The sequence below is a fragment of the Myotis yumanensis genome, unplaced genomic scaffold (assembly GCF_028538775.1).
Source record: "Myotis yumanensis isolate MYYU_CA2020_CCGP unplaced genomic scaffold, mMyoYum1.0.hap1 SCAF_2, whole genome shotgun sequence".
Taxonomy (NCBI): Eukaryota; Metazoa; Chordata; class Mammalia; order Chiroptera; family Vespertilionidae; genus Myotis; species Myotis yumanensis.
Genome location: NW_027223753.1, coordinates 131979340 through 132003548, shown reverse-complemented (window position 1 = coordinate 132003548; position 24209 = coordinate 131979340).

The following is a 24209-nucleotide window of genomic DNA, read 5'->3' as shown; positions in this document are numbered from 1 at the left end:
TACCGCAACCATCTGAGCAGCAACCACAACCCAAGGAGCCCCTGCCACCCAGGGAGCAGCCACTGAACATCTCAACATCTACATATGTCAGCGAGATCAAACATGGGTAGGCAAAGAAACCCCCAAAGGAAAGAAAAGGAGGACTCCCCAGAAAAGCAGCTAAGTGAGACAGAGATATGCAACATGACGGAAAAAGAATTCAGAATAAGGTTCCTAGAGTACATGCACCACATGTTCAAGAAGCAAGAAGAAACAGATGAAAAACTCAACTACTTATGCAAGAAGCTAGAAGAAACAGATGAAAAAATCAACAACTTAAGTAAGTCCCAAGAAGAAATGAAGAGTGACATAGCTTCAATAAAAAACTCCATTGAAAGTATCAACAGTAGACTGGGAGAAGCGGAGGACCGAATTAGTGAATTAGAAGACAAGGAAGCAAAACACACTCAAACTGTACGGCAAATGGAGAAAAAAATTAAAAGACAGGAGGAGAGCCTAAGGGAGCTTTGGGACAACATGAAACGAAACAACATACGAATAATAGGGGTGCCAGAGCAACAGAAAGACGAACATGGATTAGAAAACCTATTCGAAGAAATAATATCAGAAAACTTCCCTGAGGTGGGGAAGAAAAAAGTCACACAAGCCCAGAGAGTTCCAAACAAGGTGAACCCGAAAAGACCCACACCAAGACACATCATAATTACCATGGCAAATGTTCAGGATAAAGAGAGAATCTTACAGGCTGCAAGAGAGAGACGGAAAGTAACATACAAGGGATCTCCCATTAGATTATCAAATGATTTCTCAACAGAAACACATCAGGCCAGAAAAGAATGGACGGAAATCTACAAAGTGATGCAAAGCAAAGGACTGAATCCAAGAATACTCTATCCAGCAAGGCTATCATTCAAAATTGAAGGGGAAATAAGAAGCTTCACAGACAAAAAAGGGCTAAGGGAGTTTATCACCACCAAGCCAGCCATGCAAGAAATGCTAAAGGGACTGGTGTAAAAAGAAGAAATATCAAGCTCAGAAAGAAAACAGCCACATACACACACACAAAAAAGAAATGGCTACAAACAAATACCTTTCAATAATAACTTTAAATGTAAATGGACTAAATGCTCCAACCAAAAGACATCGAGTGGCTGAATGGATAAAAAAACATGACCCATACATCTGCTGTCTACAAGAGACCCACCTCATTAGAAGGGACTCACACAGACTGAAAGTGAAGGGATGGAAAAATATCTTTCACGCAAATGGAAAGGAAAAGAAAGCTGGGGTAGCAATACTTATATCCGACAAAATACATCTCAAAGTGAAGGCCATAACCAGAGATAAGGAAGGCCACTTCATAATACTAAAGGGATCAATACAACAAGAAGATATAACCCTGGTAAACATATATGCACCCAATGCAGGAGCACCCACATACATAAGAAAACTTCTGGAAGATATCAGGGGAGAGATCGACAACAATACAATCATAGTAGGGGACTTTAATACACCACTGACATCACTGGATAAATCCACTAGACAAAAACTCAGCAAAGAAACAGCAATCCTAAATGACTCACTAGATCAGATGGACTTAATTGACATCTTCAGAACACTTCACCCCACAGCTGCGGAATATACATTCCTCTCAGGTGCTCATGGGACATATTCAAAAATAGACCACATATTGGGTCACAAGCAAAGTCTCCACAAATTCAAGAAGATTGAAATCATAAAAAGCTTCTTCGCAGACCACGATGGCATAATGTTAGAAATAAACTACAATAAAACCAACCCAAAATACTCAAACACTTGGAAGCTGAATAGCATGTTATTAAATATTGATTGGGTTACCGATGACATCAAAGAAGAAATTAAAAACATCCTGGACACTAATGACAATGAAAACACAACAATCCAAAACCTCTGGGACACAATGAAAGCAGTCCTGAGAGGAAAGTTTATAGCTCTACAGGCCTATCTCAAAAAACAAGAAAAAATGGTAGTCAATCATCTAACTCTACAACTCAAAGAATTAGAAAGAGAGCAACAAGAAAACCCCAGAGTGAGCAGAAGGAAGGAGATAATAAAGATTAGAGCAGAAATCAATGAAATAGAGACCAAAAAAACAATACAGAAAATCAATGAAACCAAGAGCTGGTTCTTTGAAAGGATAAACAAGATTGACAAACCCCTAGCCAGGCTCACCAAGAAGCAAAGAGAGAGGTCCCAAATAAACCAAATCAGAAATGATAGAGGCGAAATAACAACAGACCCCACAGAAATACAAATGATTGTTAAACAATACTACGAGCAACTCTACTCCAACAAACTGGACAACCTGGAGGAAATGGACAAATTCCTAGAAAAATACAACATTCCAAAACTCAATCAGGAAGAATCTAAAAACCTCAATAGGCCAATAACTATGGAAGAAATTGAAGCAGTCATCAGAAAGCTTCCAGCAAACAAAAGCCCAGGGCCAGACGGCTTCACAGGGGAGTTCTACCAAACATTCAAGGAAGAACTAAAACCTACCCTCCTCAGACTACTACAAAAAATTCAAGAGGAAGGAACGCTTCCAAGCTCATTCTATGAAGCCAGCATCACCCTAATACCAAAACCAGGTAAAGACATCACAATGAAAGAGAATTACAGGCCAATATCCCTCATGAACATAGATGCCAAAATCCTCAACAAAATCTTAGCAAATCGGATCCAGCAGTACATCAGAAGGATCATACACCATGACCAAGTAGGATTCATCCCAGAGATGCAAGGATGGTACAACATCCGTAAATCAATAAATGTGATACATCACATAAACAAATTGAAAGAAAAAAACCACATGGTCATATCAATTGATGCAGAAAAAGCATTCGACAAAATCCAACACCCATTTTTGATAAAAACTCTCAGAAAGGTGGGAATAGAAGGATCATACCTCAACATAATAAAAGCCATATATGACAGGCCCACAGCCAACATCATACTCAATGGACAAAAACTAACACCATTTCCCCTAAGAACAGGAACAAGACAGGGATGCCCACTCTCACCACTCCTGTTCAACATAGTACTGGAAGTATTAGCCATTGCAATTCGGCAAGAAGAAGGAATAAAAGGCATCCAAATTGGAAAAGAGGAAGTAAAACTGTCCTTATTTGCAGATGACATGATATTATACATACAAAACCCTAGAGACTCCATCAAAAAGCTACTAGACTTAATACATGAATTTGGCAATGTAGCAGGATACAAAATTAACCCCAAGAAATCTGAGGCATTTCTATACACCAATAGTGAACTTTCAGAAAGGGAGATCAGAAAAACAATCCCATTTACCATCGCACCAAAAAAATTAAGATACCTAGGAATAAACTTAACTAAAGAGGTTAAAAACCTCTACTCAGAAAACTACAGGACGTTGAAAAAAGAGATAGAGGAAGACATAAACAGATGGAAGAACATACCATGTTCTTGGATTGGTAGAATCAACATCATTAAAATGTCCATACTACCCAAAGCAATCTATACATTCAACGCACTTCCCATTAAAATACCAATGGCCTTCTTCACAGATCTAGAACGAACTCTCCAAAAATTCATCTGGAATAAAAAAAGACCCAGAATAGCTGCAACGATCCTGAGAAAGAACAAAGTAGGTGGGATCTCAATGCCAGATATCAAGCTGTATTACAAAGCCACTGTTCTCAAAACTGCCTGGTACTGGCACAAGAACAGGCATATAGATCAGTGGAATAGAATAGAGAGTCCAGAAATTAGCCCGAACCAATATGCTCAATTAATTTTTGACAAAGGAGGCATGAACATGCAATGGAGCCAAGATAGTCTCTTCAATAAATGGTGTTGGGAAAATTGGACAGACATATGCAAGAAAATGAAACTAGACCACCAACTTACACCATACACAAGAATAAACTCAAAATGGATAAAGGACTTAAATGTACGACAGGAAACCATAAAAATTCTAGAAGAATACAAAGGCAGCAAAATCTCAGACATATGCCAAAACAATTTCTTCACTGATACAGCTCCTAGGGCAGTTGAAACTAAAGAGAAACTGAACAAATGGGACTACATCAAAATAAAAAGCTTCTGCACAGCAAAAGAAACCATCAACAAAACAACAAGAAAACCCACCTCGTGGGAAAACATATTTGCCAACGTCATATCTGATAAGGGCTTAATCTCCAAAATTTATAGGGAACTCATACAACTTAACAAAAAGAAGATAAACAATCCAATCAAAAAATGGGCAAAGGATCTAAATAGACACCTTTCAAAAGAGGACATTCAGAAAGCCAAGAGACATATGAAAACATGCTCAAAGTCACTAATCATCCGAGAGATGCAAATCAAAACAACAATGAGGTACCATCTCACACCTGTCAGAATGGCCATCATCAACAAATCAACAAACGACAAGTGCTGGAGAGGATGTGGAGAAAAAGGAACACTTGTGCACTGCTGGTGGGAATGCAGACTGGTGCAGCCACTATGGAAGGCAGTATGGAGGTTCCTCAAAAAATTGGAAATGGAACTCCCATTTGACCCTGTGATCCCACTCCTAGGAATATATCCCAAGAAACCAGAAACACCAATCAGAAAGGATATATGCACCCAGATGTTCATAGCAGCACAATTCACCATAGCTAAGATCTGGAAACAGCCTAAGTGCCCATCAGTAGATGAATGGATTAGAAAGCTGTGGTACATCTACACGATGGAATACTATGCTGCTGTTAAAAAGAAGGAACTCCTACCATTTGCAACATCATGGATGGAACTGGAGAGCATTATGCTAAGTGAAACAAGCCAGTCAATGAAGGAAAAATACCACATGATCTCACTCATTCATGGATAATAAAGACCATTACAAACTTTTGAACAATAATAGATACAGAGGCAGAGCTGCCTCAAACTGATTGTCAAACTGCAGTGGGAAGGCCAGAGAGAGTTGGGGGACAGGAGGGAGGGGAGTAAGAGATCAACCGAAGGACTTGTATGCATGCATATAAGCATAACTAATGGACATAAGACACTGGGGGGTAAGGGAGGGTAGGGGTTTGTCAAGGGGGGGGGGGGGGAAAGGATACTTATGTAATACCCTTTGTAATACTTTAAGCGAAAAATTAAAAAAAAAAAAAAAAAAAAAAAAAAATGTTTCTTGGACCTGAAGTTCTAGCACCAGACACCCAAGAAATATTTTTTTTTTCTGGTAGGAATGAGAAAAGGTGGTATTATAAGAATGCTGCAGTTATATCATTGTTTTGTACTTTCATGCCTGAGAAATCCTCTCTCTCTTACTTGTGCATCAGAGAAAGGTTATATCTGATATAGTTTAAAGATGTTTGAAAGGTTAACTTTGTTTTGAAACAAAGTAATAAATATTTCATCCCGCAGAGTTTTATTCAAGGGTGACTGGAATCACTTACATCTCCATGATGTAAGATAAAAATGATATGTGGAAGCATCCTATTATCCACAAACAGCTTCATGGCTGCAGAGCAGCAATTTCTGATTTGACTGATTTGTGTCTGGCTTGATGCTACTTGAAAATAAAGGCTCAGCTTCTGCCTGCACATGCCTATTGCCTGTTAGAACCATCAATCAGCTCTTTGCTAGCAGAAGTTCAGGAAGTCACTGAATTTATAATGTTGACTTCAACACAAAGGTACCAAAAAGAGTGGCTGGAGATAAAACTGAGATAGCTGTTATATAGGGTAAAAGTACTAAATACTTTTGAAAGATTCTACATATGGTATCATTCAGTTATTAGATGCTTTATCTTTTCCTGTCACGATGATAAATTTTCCTTAGTCCTGTGTAAAACACTATATTTTATATTAGACAAATGAAGAAATCTGCTCAGTATTTCTGCAAGAGGTCACTAGCCAGCTGTATCCTGTTGCTTGAAAACACATATTTAAAAAGAGAATTCGTTTCACTGAAAATCAAACACTGGTTTTCACTTTATGCCATGTGTTATTCTTGATAAAATATCTTTTTTTTTAAAATATATTTTATTGATTTTTTACAGAGAGGAAGGGAGAGAGATAGAGAGTTAGAAACATTGATGAGAGAGAAACATCGACCAGCTGCCTCCTGCACATCTCCCACTGGGGATGTGCCCGCAACCCAGGTACATGCCCTTGACCGGAATCGAACCCGGGACCCTTGAGTCCGCAGGCAGACGCTCTATCCACTGAGCCAAACCGGTCTTGGCATTGATAAAATATCTTGTATGAAAATATTTTCACCACCAACTCTGATTTTGTAGCTATAAATGAACATTCTCACATCTTTCCTTTATTCAAGCAGTTTTACTTCTATCACTGACCATGCTCCCAGTTGAAAACTGATGGTCATCACTAAAACTCTTTGAAGATGTTCAATAGCAATTTTGCAAAACATTGTGATAAAATTAGACATATTTCAGTTTGACTTTATGAGTACCATGTGCCTTTTTTTTTTTTTTTTTTGCCATTAAGAGCCTTAATATGGCATCTATATTGTATACCTCAGGGTGACTGCTTGGTCTGGCTGAAACAGCCTAGAGAAACATGCAGAATTATTTAAGGGTGTAAACTATTAGCAGAAAGCTTTCAAAAGAGAGTTGAGGTAGCTTCATTACTTTAGTTTGTGACAACAGGATTTTAAAAAGAGGTCAGGCTAAGGTTAAAAGTAATAGAACAATATAGTTATAATCTTAGGGGAGAATTTATGTATATGAAAATACTTTTCCCTCAATTTGATTCTGATACAGATCACTGCTTTCAATTTTATTTCATATATTGCATTTCCATTTTCTGTCAAAAAACATTATTCTAAACATACTAGTATATGTTGGCCACTGATAAACTAGCACTGAGCGGCTGTACTTAAACAGTAGTCACAACCTCTGATTCCATTCTTTTTGTGTCTCACACCCTGGGACAGAGCCCAGTTGCCCTGGGAGATTCAGATGGCAGCAGGATAGTTCCAGAAGGAGAATTACTAATTCTCTCCGCCATCCTGGAAGTGAAACCAACACAAATCTTGGCCCAAACAGCATTGATTCTGACTTCTTCTCTTTCCCTTCCCTCAGGCCTCCTGGGGCCTCAGGCCATTTACCACTCACATGTTTATCTATGTCAAACTAAGTCATCAAAGGGACATTGGGTCACTACTGGAGCAATGTAGAGAAAAGTAAGCAAATCAAAATTTCACTGACATCTAAGGAGCATCACCTTTCATATTTTATAACACTGCATGAGAAACTTTACCAAAGAAATAACATCTGCCATAGTTACTAGGTCAGTTGTGTCCCCTGGTGATGTCTATTTCAAGGCAACTGTAAATACTTCTGTTTAGGTTCTGTTGGTCCTAATGTCTTTGGCCATTATTAAAGGATAAAATGAGTATCAAAGAAAACTGACTATCTCTCTATTTCAGCATTTTTTAAAAAAAATATTTTTATTGATTTCAGAAAGAAAGGGAGAGCGAGAGGGAGATAGAAACATCAACAATGAGAGAGAATCATTGATCGGCTGCTTCCTGCACGCTCCCTACTGGGGATCAAGCCCACAACCTAGGCATGTGCCCCTGATGAAAATCAAACCCAGAAACTTTCAGTCCTCAGGCTGATGCTCTATCCACTGAGCAAAACTAGCTAGGGCTATTTGAGCAATTTTTAACTGGTGTTCCACAATAATTTAAAGCATGCAATACCTGACTATTTACTCAGAGGCCCTGAGCTTTTTTCCCCCTTAGATTGTCAAACAAAAAAATGAAAAAATAATAACAGCCAACACAACAATAGCCATCTGGTGTGAATGAATCAAAATTATTATATATATATATATATATATATATATATATATATATGTATTCAGATAGACCGCAGAATTTTAGTAATTGAATTATGTGTGCCATGAGATGGAAAATGTTGAAAATTGCTGCTCTATTTGAAAATAGTTATTTTCAAGTTCAATAATACTACATTTTCATCAGATGAAAGTTTAATACTTGTTCTCAAATGTTTGCAAGGTGTCCTCATACTTTCCTGGTATGAAGCTATTAAATGTTTCATAAGAGAATCCAAGTCTAAGATAATTTATGTTTTTCTCAGAGAAGTTCATTTTGTATTATATAAAGAACATAAAAGGGACACATATATGCTAAATTGATTTAGTCTGAGGAAATATAATTTGTATTCTATACCAGCTGAACCCTGGAATTATGGGTATTTAATTCTATCTTCATTGACTAAGCCACTTCCATGAAATCTTAACTTCTTTCCACTTGGATATGATTAAAGAAAAATAGTCATAAAATTTCCTGCTGAATCACTAGTTCTGATGAGGCGTAAGCAGCATCTTTCAATAGGAGACACAACTTGCACACAATGGATGACACGTCTCTTGATAATCGGGGTGCCTTATATATTTTGCCATAAAATTTATAAACTTAAAAAATATCACAAAAATATGAAACCATTTTAGCCTTTGACCATCATGTCAGCAGAAACTGTTGTACTGTAATTCAGTAAGGCTCAGAAGAGCATTTTCCAGCATGTTTTCTGCAAAACACATACCTAGAGGAAAGCATCCTGTGGTCAAATAAATTTGAATGATGTAGAATGAGCAGTTAAACAGATGTTTTCGTGCTGTACTTTCTGGAGACATTGACAAAGAACAAGCATGAAGATTCACCGATAGGATGTGCAGAGCATATAACACTTCCAGAACTCAGTCAGGATACTTCTGCTTTCCCCAATGCAGAGCATTTTGTGTAAACCTGTATCTTCCCCTCACCCTAGCAGTCCTTTGTGTTTTTTAATTTAAATGTACATAATTTGTAGGGATAATTATTAGCAATGTACATTCATTGTCATACTTGGAAATGAATCAATTGTAACTCAAATTGGTGCGTCAACTACTATTTGTCTGCAGTAGGGATAAAAAAAAAAAGGAAAAAAGAAAGCACAAATTGTCATGATAAGCCATTTACCATTGGCCTCACAGGTCCATGACTGTGACAGTTCAATTTTCTTATTTGGGTAGAGACTTCCTACTGACCCTGATTTGATTTCTACTATGCTTAGATTACAAAAATTTCAAGATATCGCAGAAAAATGTTAACAAAACATATAAACTGTGTAGCTCTCATTATAAGTAGTTGTTCAGATATCAGTTCTGTTTTTAATAGAAGAAAGTTATGTCATACATTTCCTGTGTTGTGGAGGAAAATTAATGCCAAATTAAATATCTTTAATTATCCATAAGACTATCAGAGAGCTGAATAATTTGAAATTTATTTTTCTATCAATAATATTTCTAAACACCCCTTAATTTGTTCATACCAAACAAAATAGTCAACAATTTCCTTTTGATGCTTCACAACAAAAATTTTGAATTAATACACACACGATCAATTATGGCATCAATTTTGGTAAATATTAATTTTAGACTACAATGGCTCTTTCTGGGGGCATAATGAAGCCACCTACAAATGGTTTGTTTTTAAATCATTGGGTATAATTTAAAGTGATTGCTTAGATTCCATAACTTACACAATTGAAGATACAGTGGAGAAAGATAATCTATGGGTAGCTTTGGAAATATCTTTCTTAGTGTTTTTAAAAATGCTTTTCCTGAAGAAGTCTGAAAATAGGCACAGGTCAGACTGGAATTCTGGAACTAAAAAGCCCTTTTTGTAAAACTCCACAATTATGAGCAGCTGGTTCTATCCGACTCCTGTGAAGTAGAGTGCTCTGGTTCAAGAGTTTTCTTGTCATGCAATCAAAGGACGGAAACATTAAGATTGCAGATGGAGAGTGGTGACACACTGTAATTTCATACAGATCATAAGACGGTTTGGTGACATAAGAATTACTAGACCATGAGGCCTGGGGTCCATGAAATGGATTAAAGCTTTATTGCTCTTTGGAGTTCTGACAATGACAAATGCTCTCTCTGATGTTGGGATTATCTTGTCTAAACTTTTGTTTCCTTAGTTTCAGGTTTCACTTTTTCCTTAACCATCTTCTAAGATTGCAAATAACTTCCGTTTTTTCATTGTTATTGGAAGACATTTAGAAACACCATTTTGTTTTATGCCTTTGTCTTTAGCATCACATACATAATGCATAAGTAGCTTTTAAATTTCCAATATCCTGATAAAGATTTAAATGATGGACTTAATGGTATGGTCACATGACCTAACTTCAAATTCCTACTGAAAAATGAAAGAAAGAAAAGGAATTAAAGACAAGAGAGAATTCCATAAGAAACATACTGGCACAAAATAGTGTATTAGTACTAATACATCTATCAATTGCTGGCATCAATTAATTAAACATATTTTGACAGCAAACTTTTAAAAAATGTCAAATTCACATTATATATGTCTTTTCTCTCATGACTCATCATACATGCACACACACAATTTCACAAGTAAGGTTTCTGATTTAAGTTGGAAATAAGAATTTAAGCAAATTTTGATAAGCTGTTGCAACTTTATTATTTTTTCTTTATTGAAATGAAAAAGGTAAATGAAAGAAAAAAAAAGATTTCTTTCTTTTGACTCTGAACCTGATGGCACTTTTCTCTTTCCTGTCATTTTGTCTTTGTCATTATCATGCATTGTGAAAGCAGGACTTCTGGTGAAGTTAAGTGAATGAATCTTTAATTAATGTGAAAGGAGTTATGTAGTTCACCAGCTCAGCAAAATTTGAAGGCATTAACATTCAGCGTTTCTCTAGTACCCGATAAAATGTGTGTGAAAGTCTTGCAAATAGAAACACATTAAGATTTTACTTATTGCTAAAATTGTCCAGTAAAACAGATTGGAATTTGGTTTTAAAAGCATTACTTCCCAATAGAGTTTCAGACTGCACTTATAGTAGTATTTGCTTTTTAAAAAATTAAGTAATTAAATAATGTAAATGTGCTATAGTTAAATTGACTCACCTATTAGTATTTATGTCCTACATAAAAGATAAATAAGAATAACATAATCTATGTACCAAAAAGAAGTTATATAATTGGCAGAGCAAAGTGACATAAACTTTGCTAAAGGGAAGGCAGAAAGAGAGAGAGAGAGAGAGAGAGAGCACAATAAAACAATTTTTTTCTTCAGATATAATGTAGATTTTTGAAATTTTAAGGCATGAATTTTTTTGTAATTTTAGATATATCATGAGGGGAGATTTTTAAGAACATGTGAAAATTACTTTGAACTTAATTCCATTTCTTTCTCTTTGTTTAAAGTCACACAACTAGTACAGTGTTTGGTATATGAGTGTTTAATAACTGTTGAAATAATAGAATAGTTTATTAGAAATTCAAATTCTATTGTGTGCCAAGCATGGTTTGATATCTTAGGGTACCATTAAACAATAACAGAAATAATATACTATCTCCAATAAATTTATAAAGTATTTCAATTTTCTGAGGGACTAAAGTAGTGAATTTAGAATGAGAAAGCTGCTTTTGCATCTTAGTTGTCACTCACTAGTTGTGTCATTAATCAAATTCTGATCTTTTGCAAAGCTCAGCTTCTACATATATAAAATGAAAAAAATAATATCTACATCATAGCTATGGCAAAGGATTAAAATAAATTATTTTGGAATGCTGTCCCATGCAAAGCAGTCAAAATATTGTCCCTCTCTCTTTTATCAGAAGACTTTAAAATACAAAATGATAAAAGATTTATTCTGTAAAATTTGAAAACTTCAATATTAGCAATTATATTGCATCAAAAAGTTCCTACATGTTGTAATATTAGAAAAACATGATATCCAGAATTATAAAATGAAAAGTGAAAATGCCGCTCACACCGACACCTCCACTGGTTTCTTTTCTAAAGATTGATGGCTTTGGGGGGCAAGCTTCCAGAATTAGGTTTGGTACCCCACAAATTTTTAGTCAAAAGGCATCTTCCACATTTCAAAACACCACCTGAAATATAATTTTCATAGTAAAAAATAAGCTGAGAAACATGAAATGTATAACATGACTATGTATATTAGAGACACCATTGTGCAGGGTGGGGCAAGTGTAGGGTTATAGTTGTGAGTACATGAAATAGAGTTTATTCTTGTATTATTAATTATTGTACTATTTTCCATACAAACAACTAGAAACCTACTTTTGCCCCACCCTGCATATCACTGCATTTTTATGGAATTTCTAAAAAAAAAGGGAAATAGAGATAGAAAGCAGATCAGAATTTGCCTGCGACTGGTTTTGGAAAAATACAAAGCGTTACAAGGGAACTTTCTGAGGTAAGAAAAGTACTCTAAAACTGGATAGTGGTGATGGTACTATAATTGTAAAAAATTACCAAAAACTGTACCCTTAAAATAGGCAAATTTATGATATGTCAATTATATCTTAACAATAAGATATAAAAACTAGTAATAGTATAGAATATGTTTGCATTTGGGGAATATCAATATCTTCACATCATTGATTTAAATGTGCCAAATTTTGTCTATACCCTAATTAAGAAGCCACACCCTTAAAAACAAAAGTCTATCATTATTGTCTCTGTATCATCCTCTCAAACTCTTGTACCAACAAGTGCATTCCTCCATCAAATTGTAGCAACACTGTGTTCATTTCTGTATCTTTAGTGTATCACACACAATACCAGGCATCCATAGATATTTAATAATATTTTTGTTGAACATCTGAATTATGAAGAGTAAATATAAGCACTAGAAATAATAAATAAATATTTCTGATTCACTAATTAATATGTTTCCGCCGAGACTATCTAAATTTATTCATCTATATAATTTGGAATTATTTGGAGGCATAGTTGAAGACTTCATTAAGCAATAAATGAGACAAGTGTCTATTCACCCATGAGGAAAAAAAATGACTAAAGTCTTTAGTATTACATTAACTAAGATTTTTTCATTTCTCAGTGGTTTTTCAATAAAGTTTACCTTTGTATCAATAACAAAAGGGGGGGTCTTTTACAAATTATAAAGTCAAAATCAGCAACAATATATATAACGTAATTGGTTCAATAATTTTATATCTTTCATATATTTCCCAGTGCTTATGAGTTTCAATTACATGTCACTTCTTATTTAGTGATACTATACCTATTTAAAAGTGATTAAAATAGATTTTTTATATTTTTAAATATTTATTATTTATTATTTTTTAAATTTTGTTTTATTGCTTAAGATATTTAAAGAGTAGTACATATGTCTCCTTTTAAAAAATACTTATACACTTATGACTATATCATAATGAACATCTCTAAGGTAGGATGGATTATAGAATTTCCATAGAGATCTATTAACATTTGGTTTGTTAACTTATGAGGCATGTGGACATATTATGTAGATTCATTTAAAATATCTTTCAGGAATATATAAGAGAGTTGAATCTTAATAATCTTATTTATAATAAAATATACAGAAAGGTAACATGTATACTATAAGGCATCTAAATTATACTGAAAGATGAAATTGAATGGAAAAATGAATTGCATTTAGAAATTGCAGACAACATTTATACTATTGAAAACATGCAATTTGATATATTATAAATAAGCCTTACCTAGCACTTTTTTTGACACCCAGTAAATATTAACAGACATAAAGAAGAAAGGAAGGAAAGAAAGGAGAGGCTTTTGAAAATAAAGAAAAGAGGAAAAGAGATAAAATATAGACTCTTCCATGTGTTCTTTAGGAAGGAAAGAGTGGGATTTCCCATAAAGCTGTATGTTGCTAACTTCATGATAAAAACATGCTGTTAGCTGTATCATTAAATGATGCAAAGATGCCCTGAAGGCAAATGTAGGGGTTGAAACAGATGTCCTCAATCATGAGAGTTCATACAAAAACAACATGCTCCATATGGTTTAGGACAAAAGATGTACAGCTCAACTGGCCCAACAACCAGAGGAGAGCACAGCTCGCAGTGGAAAAGAGGAAAAAGTCTAAGGTCAGCACCATGTTGATAGCAGTGTTGGTAATATAATAGCTAATAAGAACATACCAACTAACGTGCTCACCTGTATATACAGAACTGAACTTTTATTTTTAAGTAGTATTGTATATTCATATAAGACTCAACTGCTATATACATGTAAAACTAAAACTTAGAGGCTTTATAAAACTTCATCATATATATATATATAATGCCAATATCTTTCCTAAGGGTAGAATACATTATGGAAGTTTATTTTAGAACTAAAGAAAGAAACTGCATCCAGCCTCTTAGGAAATTGTCCTCTCCTACACATGTGTTCACAGCAGTGTGTTCTAGCTCTGTTATAAGAGCAACTCCAGAGATCTGCATATAGCATTTTAAGCTAATGCTTCTTGAAATAAGCAGTTACTGTTAAGGAACCAATAAAAGTGCTTCTTGCCCACAGTATAATAAGGACATTTCCACCACGAGTAAACAAATACAATCACAAAGCTACACAAGGCTAAAAGCCTGCGTAAGCGCCATATTTTCTTCTCTAACAACCACATTGAATCAAATAGCTGGCCAACTTTTTCCATGCACTTACTGTGTAGGATTAAATAGTTCCTTTAATCAAAATACAAATTTGCTGAATGAATCAGATTGTCTCACATATATGTTTTTTTTAATTATTAAAAGACTTAGGAACCTTTTTCAATCATTTTAGACTAAATTTAATAACTTATATACCCTACATAGCAGGAAGCTATGCTCATGGCATAGCCATTTTCCACATGTAGTCTACTGTAAACTAGGAATATATGACCTTATAATTTAAAACCAAAAAAGTGGAAATTAAGTTTTGTATTATTTATGTTGAGATTGAAAAATAGTTTTCATAGAAAGTCAAAATATTCTGTTTCACTGAAGGAAACTTTCTACCTTATATAACTTTCTTATAACATACTTCAAATGCTAAGGTAGGGGAGGGTGAAGGTAAGGGGGAGAGATCAACCGAAGGACTTATGTGCAAGCATACGGGCCTAACCAATGGACATGGACAACAGGGGGGTGAGGGCATGAGTGGGGGGTTAGGTGGTAACATGGGGATAAGGACACATATGTAATAACTTAATCAATAAAAAATTTAAAAAATAATAATTTTACTTAAAATAAGAAATAAGAGAAGCTTGTTCTGTGTCTTGAAAATAATCGTTGATCACTTTCATTAAAATATTATTATCAGGATTGACCAAGCTTCTAACAATGGTTCCAAATGGCTTCTGAAAATTTACTTTTTGAGCCAATTTTCTTCAGAGTTCATTTTTGATAAACGTAAATCCTAAAACCAGACTTTTAACTGGACCAAGATAAGTAAATAGGGAAAGGAAAAGTACTACTTGAGTATGTAAACTAAGGAAAAACACTCTATCTATAATATTCCATTTTAACACTCTAACTCAGTTAGCTTGATATAATTATTTTTATGTTCATGGTAAAGAAACTGAGCCTAGAATTCATCAAACATTGAATTTAACTGATAAAAGCATCTAAAGATTTTCACCTCAGATTTGTTTGACTCTAAATCCTGATTCCTTTCTACCACAGTATAATTTTTTAAATATATTTTTATTGATTTTTTACAGAGAGGAAGGGAGAGGGATAGAGAGTTAGAAACATCGATGAAAGAGAAATATCGATCAGCTGCCTCCTGCACACGCCCCACTGGGGACGTGCCCGCAACCAAGGTACATGCCCTTGACCGGAATCAAACCTGGGACCCTTGAGTCCGCAGGCTGATGCTCTATCCACTGAGCCAAACCAGTTAGGGCTACCACAGTATAATTTTTAACACGCGAAACAGAAAGTATTCACAGTAACATATAGTATCTGATTAGATTTATGGTTATTTCCATATCCATTTAAAATAGTCACTTTTAAACAGTCCTTTAATTTTAAAAACATCTGGGTGCATACAGATCAAAATATTTTAGCCAGTCCTTATAGGTGCACAGCGTAATGGCCAAGGATGTCCTCTAGACTGTGTCAGAATGTAGAAACTAAGAAAAATGAACTCACTCAACAAATGTGTTTATTTAATACTGCATGGATTGTGGGAAGAGCAAGTTATCTTAGTCTCTGAACTATTTTTTAAATTTTTTTATTGATTAAGATATTACATGTGTGTCCTTATCCTCCCATTGTCCCCCCACACTCCCCCACTCATGCCATCACCCTCCTGGTGTCTGTGTCCATTGGTTAGGCCTATATGTTAGCGTACAAGTGCTTTGGTTGATCTCTCCCCTTTACCCCCACCCTCCCCTACCTTCCCTCTGAGTTTGACGGTTTGATCAATGTTTCTCTGTCTCTGGATCAGTTTTTGTTCATCAGTTTATGTTGTTCATTATATTCCATGAATGAGTGAGATCATGTGATATTTATCTTTCTCTGACTGGCTTATTTCGCTTAGCATAATGCTCTCCAGTTCCATCCATGCTGCTGCAAATGGTAAGAATTCCTTCCTTTTTACAGCAGCATAGTATTCCATGGTGTAGATGTACCACATTTTTTTAATCCACTCATCTGCTGATTTGCACTTAGGCTGTTTCCAAATGTTAGCTATGGTAAATTGTGCTCCTATGAACATAGGGGTGCATATATCCTTTCAGATTGGTGTTTCTAGCTTCTTGGGATATATTACTAGAAGTGGGATCACTGGGTCAAATGGGAGTTCCATTTTTAGTTTTTTGAGGAAACTCCATACTGTTCTCCACAGTGGCTGTACCAGTCTCTGAACTATTGTAGGAGTCAGAGGACTAACATTTTTTCAGGCTTCAACATTAACTTCAATATCTATCTTCAGTACATTCTTTACCTCCCTATTTCACGAATAAATCCAAAGCTTAGAAACATGCCTGGCAGAGAGGAGGTATCCCAAACAAGAAAACAGACAAAAACACATTAATTGTTGCTATTGCACAAATGCATAGATTTTTTTCGCTTATTTTAATTCTGATACGTAACTCAGCTAACTTGATACTTTTGTTTCTACTTCCTCAGTTATTTCCGTGATCTACAAGTAAATAAATCCCAGAAGTGAGCATATATAACAGTGGTGGTTTTTACAAATTTTAAAGACATTGATGCTTTCATTAATATGTATAACAATTACAAAAATAAAATGAAGATGTGTTTTATTTTAAAGAGAATAGGCAAATTTCTCTCACATACCAAATCATCCAGAATTATTACAAGAGGACTCCAAATTGTTTTGAATTAACTCTTCAAACTCTGGACAAGCCAGTTCAAAACCCTCTAATTAGTAACATGATAATAAATTCATCTTTAATCTTAATTTATTTAGAAAAATATGTCCACTTCAAAACATGTTTCCACTGATATATATATGCATTCCTTCTCACTTAAAAATCAAAATATGCAGCTAGGACATAATGTTTTATTTTTATTTTTTTAAATATATTTTTATTGATTTTAGAAAGGAAGAGAGATAGAAGCATCAATGATAAGAGAGAATTATTGATGGCTGCCACCTGCACACCCCACACTGAGGATTGAGCCTGCAATCTGGGGCATGTGCCCTGAGTGGGAATTGAACTGTGACCTCCTGGTTCATAGGTTGACACTCAACCACTAAGCATGCCAGTCGGGCTATTTTTCCATAGAATACTGAAATTTTCAAATGAAAATACATTTATAATCATGAATATTAATCACATATTACAAATTGTTAGAACACAAAGATCCTAAAGAAAATATCTACATCAATTCTCATTTAGTACAGGTAAAAAACAGATTCATTTGTTCATCTAAACATTATCAGAATTTATATGTATATTTAGAATTACACTTGTGTCTTATAATACTCTAATCAACCACTAAAAATTATACAAAGTATACTCAAGAACAATAATCCAAATCTATAAAATAAAATAAAAATAATTCGGAAGAAAATATTAAGTTACTCACAGGAAGGCAAGAAAGAACTAAATGAGAACTAGAGGGAAAATGAAAACAAATAGTAAATTGACAGACCTAAGCCACAGTGTAATTACTTTACAAACAAGTCACTTAAATATACAAATTAACCCAGCCAGTGTGGATCAGCAGTTGAACATAGACCTATGAACCAGGAGGTCATGGTTAGAAATTTGTGCATGGGGGGAGGGGGAGGTGTCCCTCAGCCTGGCCTGTACCCTCTCACAATCCAGGACTCCTCAGGGGATGTTCAACTGCCTGTTTAGGCCCGATCCCTGAAGTCAGACATCCGGCAGTAAGACATCCTTCTCGCATTTCGGGACCACTGGCTCCTAACTGCTCGCCTGCCTGCCTGCCTGATTGCACCTAACTGCTCACCTGCCTGCCTGATTGTCCCTAACTGCCTCTGCCTGCCTTCCTAATCGCCCCTAACTGCTCACCTGCTTGCCTGATCACCCCTAACTGCCTCTGCTTTGGTCCCTGCCGCTGCAGCTTCGTCCAGAAGGAAGTCCAGAATGACGTCCAGAAGGTCGACTGACTGTCTGGTCTAATTAGCATATTATGCTCTTACTATTATAGATACTCCATCAATCACAGCATAATAGACATACCATTCAAGTGCACGTGGACCATTCGCCAAAATAAACCTTACCTTGAGTCATTAAACAAACCTCAACAAATTTAAAAGAGTAGAAATCATACAGCATATGTTCTTTAAGCATTATAGAATCAAACTAGAAATAAATATCAGAAAAAATAACAGAAAATTCTGTAAACATTTGAAAATTAAACAACACACTTTTAAATAATCCATTGTTAAAAGAGTAAGTCTCAAAATAAATAAATATACATAGAACTGAATGAAAATTGACATAAAAGATTAAGAGTTATTAATATTAATGAAATATACCTAAAGTAGTAATACGGTGAAAATTTATAGTATTGTATGAATATTTTAAAAGACAGGAAAGATAACAAATTAATAATCCAAGATCCTAACTCAACAAACTAGAAAAAAAGATCTAAAAAAAAAAAACCTAACAAAATAAAATGAATAGAACTAGCAGGAAAGAAATAATAAAGATAGGAGCAAATACTAATGAAAATAAAAAGAGGAAAACAAGAAAGAAACTCAATAAATACAAAAATGGTTCTTAAAAAAACAATAAAACTATAAAATTTTTAGAAAATAAAAATTGAAAATAGTGAATACATAAATTTTTAGTGTTAGTAATGAAATCAGTGACATTACTTCAGACCACATACTCATTAGAAAGACAACAAGGGGATACTACAAACTACTTTATACCCATAAATTTGACAACCATCAAAATGGATAAATTCCTCAAAGGCTACAAATGACCACAATTTATCAAAAATGAAATAAACTGAATAATCACACAACCATAAAACAAATTGAAATCATAATTTAATATCTCTTTAGAAATGTATTCCCAGACTTAGATGATTTCACTGAAGAAATCTATAAACAATTAAAGGAGAATTAACACCATTTTGTACAATCCCTTCTAGAAAATAAAGGAGGGGAGAATGATCTTTAACTTACTTTATGGAGCCCCATACCAAAAGCCCAGGAAAAAAAAAAGTAAAGAAGTTAAAGAAAGAAAGAAAGTATATCCATTGTCTCTGACCTAGAAATCTCATATCTTCCACCAGCATCCATGAAGTGTGACAAGCCAAATTCTTGGTTTATACATTGGGTAAATTCCCAGACACTTCACAATTCTTGATAGCTCTTTCCCTTCCTTCTCCCCTATGATACTTGTATTTGGAACTAGACATCATGTTGTAAGGCAGTCCAGTTCACAAAAATAGGCCATGTGTGAGTGTTCTACACTATAACCTTTCTATGTCCCCAAATACAGCCAACATTAATAACTAGACATATGAATGAATGAGCCTTCAGATTATTTTAACCCACAGGCTTTGAATCTTCCATCTAAGGCTCAGAAAACATGGAACAGAAGCAAGCTCTTTGCCACTGTGCAATGTCTGAATCCCTGACCCAAAAAAATATGAGAGATGTGTGACTTTAAAGTGACTTGGTGATTTATCCTACTAAGTAATATTACATAAACATAGTAAGGAAAGTTCATTAAAAAAGAGAACCAATCCCTACCGGTTTGGCTTAGTGGATAGAGTGTCAGCCTGTGTGGACTAAAGGGTTCCAGATTCAATTCCGGTCAAGGGCACGTGCCTAGGTTGCGGGCTCGATCCCCAATAGGGGGCTTGCAGGAGGCAGCCAATCAATGATTCTCTCTCATCATTGATGTTTCTATCTCTCTCTCCCTCTCCCTTCCTCTCTGAAATCAATAAAAATATATTAATAAAAGAGAACCAAAACAAACCAATTGTCTCTAATAGTTCTTGATTTCTTTTATGTACATGCTGTTTTAGACGGAATTCATTTTTGAAAAGCTGTAAGTCTTAGTTTTGCTTTTGACAGTTGTTGATTCTTTAAATATTAGTAATTTGTCATATATATTGTCTTTCTTCACAGTACAAAAAGGTATAAGAGAATTATTTTGTTGCCTGTAATGCGCATTAAAATACTTATTCAAATTTAACAGTTATGAGTTTATTCTATGGGTCTTGTTATAATAGACTTGCCTTAACAAAAAATCTCTCTCTCTCTTGCTTTCTCTCTGAGAGAAACATTAACCTACGTGGAATTTAATTGTATATTATTCACTGCATCCATGCCGTCTTAGTTGAAAAAGGTAGTATTAACAATTTGTCCTCTCACAATACATTTAAAAATTAACTCAAGAAATACTTATTTTCTGCCTTCTTATCTATTGTGTGTCAGTTACTGGTTACTGTATTAGGCATTTGATAAATGACCCATCACTATTAGGCTAAACTTTACAGGAATGTTAGGCTAGAAACTTCCATGCTCAATTAATGCCTAAAACTGAACTACAGCAAGGCAAAATAAAGAAAATATTGCAATTTGAAAAGAATTAAAAACAGAAAAATTAATCTAGTTAAGTCTCCAAGGCTATACTAACCATTCCTGTATTAAAATTTTTTTATTACCCTAAGATATCATTATAACGTGATTTCAATATTCTGACTCTAGAATCAGAAACATGAAACAAATTGAGTATTAAGGGATCTCTAGCCCAAGATAAATAATAATATTGGCAAGTTGAGCATTCTATGAAATAGAAAATCCAAATGAATTTTGACTAGAGTCTTTTTCTATTTTTGTGTTGCTGAGTTGCTGATATGAAATATATATTTATTATATGAAGCATACCTATGGCAGTTAAATTCAGATAATGTTATCTATAACAATTTGTATTGGCTTCCTCCCAAGGCTTTTGACTTGCTATGTATGAGAATAAATGAGAACCATATGAAAGTCAATAAGTTCTTGATAGTACATGACATTTTTTGTTCTCTCATCCTTGATTTTAGCAAACATTCTAAGGTTTTGGCTTCCATCATTGAGGGTGATAGGCTTCAAAAATGTAAGGGATTTTTTTTTTTTTTTTGGCTTCAGATAACAATCCCAACTTAACACACTTCCATAAATCACTGGTGTGGAAATCTGTCATAAAATGGCACAAGAGTACTATTTTTTTCCTTGTGGTATTTGGTGTTTCCAAATTAGATTATTTGTTGAATGTTCAAGGGAGCATATTTGCTTGAAGAGTTCACCATATGTCAGACAAATCTTATGCTCTTGAAATGAAGTTCACAGAAATGAAATCAAGGGTAACTGCCTATTCCTTCCTCTACCATGGTAGTAAGAATCAAAGTAGTCCTCAGAAATAGGAAGCAGAATCACAGAGTAAGATCATGAATATTGAAAAGTGGCAAAAAGGAGACTGCCCAAGATCTTAAATTCAGAATTCAGTTTATAATTGCCTTTGTATTTTATCCTCATTAGTAATATTATACTAACAGATAATAGAGCGTAGTTATTAAGAAAAAGGATCCTAGGGTTGATCTGGACTTCATCTCTTCTACTTGTTAGTAATATGACCTGGTGTGATTATTAACTCTAAGCCTCACACTATAAGGTGAATAACATACTTAGTCCATAGAGTTTCTGGGAAATTATCAAGCAATTCTATTTTTTAAAAATATATTTTTATTGATTTCAGAGAGGAAGGGAGAGGGAGAGAGGTAGAAACATCTATGAGAGAGAATCATTGATTGGCTGTCTCTTGCACCCCTCCACCCCCCGCCCCACTGGGGATTGAGCCTGCAACCAAGACATGTGCCCTGACTGGAATCCAACTATGACCTCCTGGTTCATATGACTATACTCATCCAGTGAGCCACACTGGTCGGGCTATCAAGCAATTTAAAAAATTTTATTTGTTGTTATTGTTAACTATTGTTACTTTTTAATTTAAGTAGAACATTATCTTCTTTCAAAAAAGAAAGGTGATAGTTCACCTAGTGGGAAAATATGATTTAATTATGACTATTTTCATTAAACTTATAACTGAGTTTTCCCAGAGAATTTCAGAGTGAGGACTTCAGTAAACCTCCAAAATCTTCATTTTATAGTGTACTAAACTCTACCACTTATTTTCCTAAATTGTGTCTAGATCCCCTGGGTCAATAGAATGTGTATCCCAGATGCCCCATAAGAAGGGTAGTTTTAGTAGGCATGTTGACATTATTTGTACAGAGTAATAGAGTATAAAGGATCAGAAAAGTTTTGGCATTTACCTTGTTAAATTTTTATAGCTAAGCTCTGGTTCAAGGGTCTACTTAAACGACTTAACTGCACTAAGAAAAATAGGAGCATTGAGACCAATGAAAAGAGTCCACAAAATTCTATGAAAATGACCCAATTCTAGCAGAAATAAGTATGTTTAATGATCCAAGATACACAACTGGAACATTGACTAGCTTTATTGACCTCAAGGAAATTCACACTTTCCCCTAGAAGGACAAAAATTCCAGGGATATCCTTCTTTATTATATTATCAAAAAATGGTTCAAATACATTTAATTCCACTTCAATTTTTGAATGCTTATTATATACTAAGCCTTGCAAAGGCCAAGGGAGCACAGTGGTTTACAAGGCACAGTTCCTGTTCAAGGTGTCCTCAGTTATAAGCAGGGATGGGGCATAAAAATAGGCAATTTCAATAAGATGATATGTTATGCAGGATCAATTAGGAATTCTCTCAAAAAGTCAGAAATTCACATTGGATCCATGTTGCTTTGTCTCTGAGAAGGCAATGAAGGGTGCTTTTATGAGTCACCACATTCCTCACTTGCTTCACTCATTTTTATAACTTGTTAGGCCCTGGAGGCATTTGTGTTTGTCAGAGGAACTACAAAATTAAATGTGCGCTAATACATTAGTCTGATTGATATTGGAGATATCAGGACTGGAGGCAGATGCATTATTTAGGACATTCTTTTATTTGGGAAATCTATACAAGTAATGAGGTTGCGGTGGGAGACAGAGAAAAGAAGTTAGCATTCCTACGATGGCATATGACCTAATATGAGATAGAGGGAAGCATAAAGGATGCCATTCTATTTGCCAGGTTAATCAAATTGTGAATCATTGTTTCAGTTAAGGATAAGCAAGAAACAGACACCAAGAAGGAATTAGACCTGCAAGAATTTTTTTTGGTGGAAATGCTTAAGGAGGATTGGGACAGGGAATAAGCGAAGGCATAGGGAGCTTGTAGATTGAAATACACATCTGAAACCGATGTATGGAGAGGCCAAAGGAGGGAGGATTGGATAGGAAGCTCAGACTGCTGTGGACCTCTGAGAAAAACCTCAGCCAGGATGATTAGAGCATGAGATCCAAGATCGCTTATTACAAAATTCTGTCACTAAAGAGGAAATGGATGCACTTTAGTACTTTCACTATGCTCCATGTGCTGGGGTAAATTATGCTTGGGAGTTTGAATCTACAACAACTTGGGGTTGTCAGCTAATTGCTCTTCTAGTAAGTTCTCTCTTGAAAGGATATTTGAATAGTTGACACCAGTAGAAGTATTAGAATGAAGTAAAAAGGAAAAAGAGTTAAAAACGGTTGTCTCTATGGAGTAAGAAATAGGTGAAGTTAGCAAGAGATTGATGATTTCTTAATAGCATTTTAGAACTATCTGCCTTTACATATTACATATGTAAGTGAAAATGAGTTGTGGCAGAGGTTGCAATATAGATTCCAAAAACTTTCCGTTTTCATTTAGGCACACTACTTCTCCCACATTCTCTGCCATTAAGTACAGCAATATGATTTATCTCTAGCTA